Genomic DNA, 8,141 nt, shown 5'->3' with positions numbered 1-8,141 from the left:
ATGAAAGGAGGGGGGGGGGAACACCGGAGCACTCCCCCAGCTTTGGCTTATGTTAGTGCAGGGGAATTGAACTTGGGACTTTGGAGCCTCAGGCATGAGAGTCTTTTGCATAACCATTAGGCTATCTACCCCCGGGGTTGTGTTTTCTGATCCATCTTCCTACTTTATGCCTTTTAATAGGTGAATTCAGGCCACTGATATTTATTGATATCAAAGATTGAAGATATTTTAATGCTATTCTTGTAGAGTTTTAGAGTGTTCTGATATATGGCCTATTTCTGGTGGTCTGTTTATAGGAGAACTTTTAGAACTTCTTTCGGGGAAGGCCTGGTGATAGTTGATTCATTCAACTGTTGCTTGTCTGAGAAGGTTTTTTTATGCCTCCATCTAGTCTGAATGACAGTCTTGCAGGATACAGTAGTCTTAGTTGAAAGCCTTTCTCATTGAGCACTTGATAGATATCTTGCCATTCTCTTCTGGCCTGTAGTCTTTGTGTGGAGAAGTATGCTGCTAATCTTATGGGGTTTCCTCTGTAGGTAACTCTTTCTCTTGCAGCCTTCAGGATCCTTTCTTTATCCTTATTCCTTTCCATTCTAATAGGATGCGTCTTGGTGTCTTTAAGTCTGGGTTAATTCTGTTTGTGACCCTCTGGGCTTCTTGAACCTTTATGTCTTTGATGTTGTCTAGACTAGAGAAATGTTCAGCTATTATGGCCTGAAGAATGTTTTCTTCCCCCCACCCCTTTCTTCCTTTGGTAAGCCAATAATGTGTATATTATTTCTTTCGAAGTCATCCCATAGGTCTCTGTTGTTGTTTTCAGTATCTCTTCATTTCTTTTTGAGATCTCTTCCTTTAGTTGTCTCTAATTTGTCTTCAATCTTTCTAATTCTGTCTTAAGCCTCATTTGTTCTATAATCTCTCCCCTCTAATGTTTTCTGCAGTTCATCTATTTTGTTACCCTGTTCTGATGCTGTTTTAGTTTGTTCAGCTAGTTGTGTTCTTAGCTCAGCTATTTCAACTTTCAGCTCTCTAATAACCTTAGATAATTAGTATTTTCTTCCAGAGTCTCATTTGTTGTTTCTGCATTTCTGATGACAATTCTTTCAAACTCTTTACTCGCTCCTGTGATTATTTTTTTTAACTAATGTTTGAATGTTGACCTCATTATTTTGTGCCTCACCCTTTGGGGGGCTTTTAGCTGGACTCTTGTCCTGGCTTATTTCTCCAATAAGTCTTGTTGGTTTAACCATTTTATACGTTATATTATTAGGTCCCTCTCCCACTAGTTTTCAAATTACTGATCACTCTTGCCTGGATTGACTTGTGTCTAAGTAAGGTAATTAAAGGGTTCACAGTTGTGGAAGTTGACAGTTGTTTCCATATTGTTTTAATCCTTGAGTTGGAGCTCAGTGGCTTAAAAGCCTCTTTTGTTCTTTTTCTTCCCTTTAGGCTATGTGAGCTTGAGGGCTTTTATACTCTAAGTAGGCTTCTTAGCTTAATCACTGTCTCCTGACCCAGAGATAAAGCAGAGTGGGGCAGAGATAATCCAGTGGTTATGCAAAGAGACTTTCACAGCCCCACAGCTAGGCCACAGAGGTATAGATCTTCTCCTGAGTTTCCCCGTTAATTATTTCTTTGTCCCCTGGTGTCAGCACAGGGCCTTCCTGCAGCTGCTCCAGATTCTGAGGGCAGTAGCAGCGGAGACTCAGTACAGCTGCATTTGGTGAGTCTCAGGGGAGTCCTCTCCTCCCTTCAGCCATCTTTTTGTTGGTGAAACAGACTGCAGGTGGTGTCTCTACTGGTAAACTGCCAGACTGTTACCAGCCACTTAATCTCTCCCTAGGCTCCTCTCTGTCCAGGAGCCACACGAGTTCACACTCACTGGTGATTTCCTGGGTTCCTGAAGTTGTTCCAGGCCTGTCCTTTTGCGGTCCCAGTTGGTGTCCTTTGGTATTCCTAGTTGTCCCTGGAGAGGGGAAGAGAGAAACGCAGCTGCTGCTGCTCCATAGCCTCCACCTCCCGCTTTGTCGACATTTCCATTATTTCTAGAAAAAGCCTGGAAGTCTATAGTCATCTCAAAAGAAAACGATTTAATTACCAAGAGCTGGTGGTGCAACATGCTTCCCGAAGTCAGTCACTCTGTCAGCTGGTCACTTAGGAAGCTGACCTTTGACCTCTGACATCACAGCACAGGGGCCTTGGCTACAGTGGAATCTCCAGTCTTGAGACTGAGATGACAGTGTGAACAGTGCTGTGTCCAGCTCTTTCTTTAGTGTCAAGGAGTGAAGAGTAGGGGATGTCTGCGTCTACCAGAAAGTCTTCGAGACTTTCAGGGTGTCTGGGCTGGCTCCCCTGCTAAAGGTACAGTCTGTTTACATGCCCTGTGTAACTGGCGGAGGAGGAGGGCAGTTCCAGGAGGTGCTGTGTGTGATGCCCACTGATGAAATCCTCAGCTTCAGCCCTGGTCTCATGAACAGTTATGTGTGCTCATGAGATTCCCTTCTGCTGATGCCAGAGAGCAGGCTTGACCTGTTAGGATCAGGGTCCTGTGGACTTAACTCAGGGCACAGCCAAGGAATAGCTTAGTACCTCCTTGAGTTGAGAAACATTTGGATGTTTGATTTATTATCTACTGATCTTGGGATTCCTGCCCCCCCCAAGCCCCAAAGTGATGACTGATTTAAGATTAGATTGAGTTTTCCAGAATCCTGTTATCTAAGGGTGTATGTTAACCTGAAACCACAATGGAATGACCTCTTCACACTCTTGGATGCCATGCAATCTGACCTCTCTAGTTCACACATGGATCTGTTTAAAATTATTTTTATGAGAGGAAGATATATATATATATATATATATATATATATATATATATATATAGAGAGAGAGAGAGAGAGAGAGAGAGAAATAAAAGAGAAAAGAATGGAAGAGGAAAGAAAAGGGGGAGAGGAATGGGCAGGGAGACAACAGAGTCATGGAGGCAAAAAATGAAGATGATACCTGGGGTTGATGATTTTCTGACAACACTCCAGACACTGTGTGCCTTTCGGTGTTGGCCCTGAGCTGGTTCTCTGAAACACTTCTCATCCTCTCTCCTTTGACCTCTTAAAAGCACCTTATATATTTTTTATTCTTATATTGAGGGCCAGTATTAACTCACTACTGTGCAGTTGGTTGACACAGGGTAAGATTTCTGATCTCCCAGTGAGAGGTGTCTACAGAACACTTTCACCCCCCACTCAACTCCTTTCCCAGCACCAAGCACCAGGACCCCAATACCCTCACTCCCCCTCACTCCCTCTTAGTGTCTCTTTTCTAAGATGTCCTGAGACTCTGCTGTTTCCTTGTCCCTTGGCACTAAAGTGACAGCCCCTGTGCCCTGTCCTTCAAACTGCTCTTCATCTCCTCTGGCCCTGAGTGACCTCAAGTCTCACAGGAGCTCTGTCTAGTTCAGGATTACTGAATCAGGGTGCTGAGTCCTTCTGGGGGACTGAGATCCTCTGTAATGCTTGTAAGTGCTGGCATCAGCATGAGTCCCTGTGTCCACCTGCCTGGTGACAAGCTGCCCTGTGGGTCTGCTGTGTTCCAGCTCTTCTGTGAAGGAGGGCAGCCTGGAAGAGGAGAACATTCCTGTGGTGCCTTTTGGCTGCATCCTGCTCTTTGGCCCTGGCAAATTCCAGAAGGGGCAGAAGTGGCAGAAAAGGCAAATGTTCTTATATTTCAATGTGCTGCTCATCTCCAACACAAAGTATGTACCTGCTCCCCCTGCTCTTGCCCCCACTGCTGCCTCTTCTCTGCTGCCCTGAGGACAGAAGAGGTGGCTTTTCTGCAAGGTTTTTTTTTCCAGCCCTGGGTGGGCAGCAGAGGGGAAGCATGGAGATTGCCTGAGTCCTGGGGAAGGGCAGCCAGGGTGGAGAGGCTGAAGGACAGATGCAGAGACAGAGGCCAGCAGGTCCCCACCCTGGAGGATCCTCTCATGGCCTGCTCTTCCATCACGTGTCTCCCCTTCTAGCTCAGCCCGAGGGAGGCAGGACAAGCCATAGCCAGTCCCTGCTTCCCAGGACTCACAGACACTCACACTGAATTTCTGCAAAGTGTTTACATTCACAGCCTGCACATGGTGACAGGTACCTGGGACTGAGGGAATGAGTGATTCATTAAGTGAATTTATTCTGTGTGACATGAAGCAATGAATTCAGTGAGTGGATAACACTTTTGAGCAAAGTCCTCCTCAAATTTCTTTTAAAGTACCTGAGAGACAAGAGAAGGAGATGGGGAAGGGAACAGAGAGGATAGACACCCAGTGACAGCTCCCACCATGCAGTTCCCTTTGCTAGTGTCCATGGTCCTTCTCATGGTACTTGTGAAACTCTGCCTGGTTTTATGGTGGGCACAGTTTTTAAGTAGCTTTTTACATTTTACCAGACTCTAAGTTCTTCTTCTAGCGTTTGCCCTTCTTCCATAGTCAGTCAACAGCGTCAGGTAGAGCGTGATGTAAAGTTTCGAGACCTCCTTTGAATCTGGAGAGGTGGCAGTCGTTGACTATGTGGATCATAGTCTGTCTGTAGCCGCAGGGGCAGTTCGGGTCGTCTCTGGCTCCCCAGCGATGGAACATAGCGGCGCACTGGCCATGGCCTGTTCGATAGCGATTGAGGAGGGCCCATTCATAACATGCTAGGTCAAAGCCGGGTTGACACTTGCAGGGGTCTGTGATGAGGTGTTTGTTCTTTACCTCAGCTGACTGCCAACTCTGTTTCCAAGAGACTGGAACAGAAAAGTTTACTGTAGGGGTAGGGGACCAGATTGGGTGACGAGACGTCAAGCGTTGGACGGGGGGGCGAAGATATCCGCGTATATTGGCAGGTCTGGTCTAGCGTAGACGTGGGAAATGAACTTAGATGATGCCGCATCCCGACGAATATGTGGCGGGGCGATGTTGCTAAGAACTGGCAGCCATGGAACCGGGGTGGAATGGATGGTTCCAGAAATTATCCTCATAGAGGAATATAATTTGGAATCGACCAAGTGGACATGGGGGCTACGGAACCATACTGGGGGACAGTATTCTGCAGTGGAATAGCATAATGCCAGAGATGATGATCGTAGTGTGGAAGCGCTCGCGCCCCATGAGGAGCTGGCCAGACTTGCAATGATGTTGTTCCTCACGCCCACCTTTGCTGCAGTTTTTATGAGATGTTTGTGAAATGACAGAGTGCGATCGAGAGTAACGCCAAGATAGACTGGCTGGGCTTCATGCCGGATTCTCGTATCGCCAACCTGCACATTAAGCTCATGCGAGGCCGAGGCATGGTGTAGATGGAAAACTTATGATACCTTTTTTTAGTGCTATGGATTAGTTGCCAATTTTTACAGTAATCAGATATCAGAGACATGTCTTTCGTGTTTCCTCAAGGATGTCGAACTTTGATGCCTGAGTTGCACAGCAGATGTCATCGGCGTAGATGAACTTCCTTGAAGAAGTTTCTGGGAGGTCATTGATGTAAATATTAAATAGCATAGGAGCCAGAACAGAGCCTGGGGGCGGCCACTTGAGACAAGTCTCCATCTGCTAGACTTGTCACCCAGATGCACCTGGAATCTTCTGTTTTGGAGAAGAAACGATATAGTGTTGGCCACCCATGGAGGCAGGCATCTTGAGATCTTGACTAGGAGACCACGGTGCCAGACCATGTCATAGGCTGCTGTGAGATCACCAAAGACAGCACCCGTCTTTAAATTCTTCTAGAATCCATTTTCAATGTAAGTTGAGAGGGCCAGGGCTTGTTCGCAGGTAGATCTTCCTGGGTGGAAACCAGCTTGGGCGGGTGATAGGAATTTCTCTGTAAGAGGAGAAATACGTGACAGAAGCAGCCTCTCAAGGAGTTGGTAACACATGGAGAGGAGAGAAATTGGTCTATAGCTGGCGGCCAGTTTTGGGTCTTTCTTTGGTTTCAAAACCGCTATTATCTTCGCACGATGCCAAACTTTGGGCTCAGATTCAGATTCCAAGATGTGGGACAGGAATGAAGCAAGCCACTTCTTTGCCATGGGACCCAGGTTAAGAATGAGTTCTTGGGTGATGTTATCATAGCCAGCAGCTGTTTCCGGTTTAACACTCTTCAAAGCATCTTCCAGTTCAGACAGTGTAAAGGGAGAGAGTTTTGGAGATGGACAAGATAACCGGAAGTGGGATGACCACTCGTGGGAAATTTCTCTTTTCCAGACTCTAAGTGAAATTTTATGAATAAAACTCTAGGAAAGCAAGTTTTAAATAATCTTACCTTTTTTTATCTTTGAAAATAATTTTATTAGGGTTTGTGCTTTTTATAGTTCTTGACACAAAGGTAATTTCTCATTGCACCTTGATAGGTGTCTGCAAAACACTCTTCACCAACTTAGGTCCTTTCCCATCATGCTCCTGGACTCCACAATCACCCTCCACACACCCTCCCCAACCTAGCTCTCTCCCTGTCCTCCTTCCCTAGAGTCCTTTCCTTTGGTTCAATACACCAAACCAATCCACTTCTTGCTATGTGTTTCCCCTTCCGGTTGTTGAATCATATGTTCTGCCTACAAGTGAGATCATTTCTACTCATCTTTCCCCTTTTGGCTTATCTCACATGATTCTTTTAAGTGTCTAGGCTGCACTCATTTCAGGACCAGCCTTCCTCCAGTGGCAGTGTATGTTGACCCAACCTCCCTTCGGAGAGTGGGGCAGTCCCTACCATTGTTGTTCCACATTGAGGGCAAGGTCCTTGAGAGGCCCACAAGAGGGTTTATGATGTTGTTCCTGATGGAGATGACCAGCAATGGTGCAGAGAGGGATCTGTCAGAGATCTAGCCTCATCATATCTATGTGGGAATCCCAGGATTCCCTGACTTGGGCCCCAGATGATGGGGTGGCCTGTGGTGACCAAGAGAGCCATCATTGAAGTATGCTGGTCTCTTGCCCACATCCATCTTTTGTAGTCCTTACTTTGTCTGATAAGATTAGCCTTAGTATGACTGAGGGAAGTGAAATAGGAGGTGGGTAATGAGGTATCTAGGTCTAAGTATAAACTATTTGATTAAATACTTTAGGGTGTCTTTTTTTTATTTCTACTTGCTTGTTGCACTTATTGACTCATTGTAAACTTGTGCACTTTTTCTTTGAGGTATATATTTTCCCTTTAACTTATGGAAAGGTATGAAAAGCCCTTAGAAACTGAGACTGGGTGGCTGGCTGGTGGCACACCTGGTTCAGTGAGCATACATATTACCATGCCCAAGGTTCCAGGCTCAACCCCACTCCCCATCTGCAGGGGGAAGCTTCATAAGCAGTTAGCAGGGCTGCAGATTTCATTCCTCTCTTCAACGCAGTCTCCCACCCTCTCAATTTCTCTTGGTCCTATCAAAAACAAACACACAGAAACAGGTGAATGATCAGTAAGAACAGTGGATTCATCATGCAGCCACTAATCCACAGTGATAACCCCAGTGGCAATTAAAACAAAGTGATATGGAAAATACAACTTAATTCTTTGGGACTCATGGAAAATATATTGAACTAACCTTATAATTATTTTTTTTGCCTCCAGGGTTATTGCTGGGGCTCAGTGCCTGCACCATGAATCCACTGCTCCTGGAGGCCATTTCCTCCCTCTTTTTTTTTTTTTGCCCTTGTTGTGGTTATTATTGTTGATGTCATTCGTTGTTGGATAGGACAGAGAGAAATCAAGAGAGGAGGGGAGGACAGAGGAGAGGAGTGAAAGAGAGACACCTGAATACCAGCTTCACTGCCTGTGAAGCAACTGCCCTGCAGGTGGGGAGCCCTGAACTCAAACCAGGATCCCTATGCTGTTCCTTGTGCATTGCACCACGGGGGCCTAACCCACTGCACTAATGCCCAACCCCCTTAAACTAACCTTATAATCCATGACTCATTAGAATCCTCAAGCACTTTCAGGGTGACAGTAATTACCTAAAAAGTTAATTGAAAATTCCAATAAGTGAAATATGATCATGGATCATTATGACTAACAATTAAGCAACAGTAAAGATGCTAAATGAGTGAAAGGGGGTAGCATATAATTGTTCTACAATGTTCAAGAAAGTGGCTGCTTTTCTCCCACTGGTAAGGATTGTTCAGGGACATCCTGGGT

The sequence above is a fragment of the Erinaceus europaeus genome, unplaced genomic scaffold (assembly GCF_950295315.1).
Source record: "Erinaceus europaeus unplaced genomic scaffold, mEriEur2.1 scaffold_806, whole genome shotgun sequence".
Classification (NCBI taxonomy): Eukaryota; Metazoa; Chordata; class Mammalia; order Eulipotyphla; family Erinaceidae; genus Erinaceus; species Erinaceus europaeus.
The sequence above is the reverse complement of the archived record's forward strand: the minus strand, read 5'-3'. Positions refer to the sequence as shown.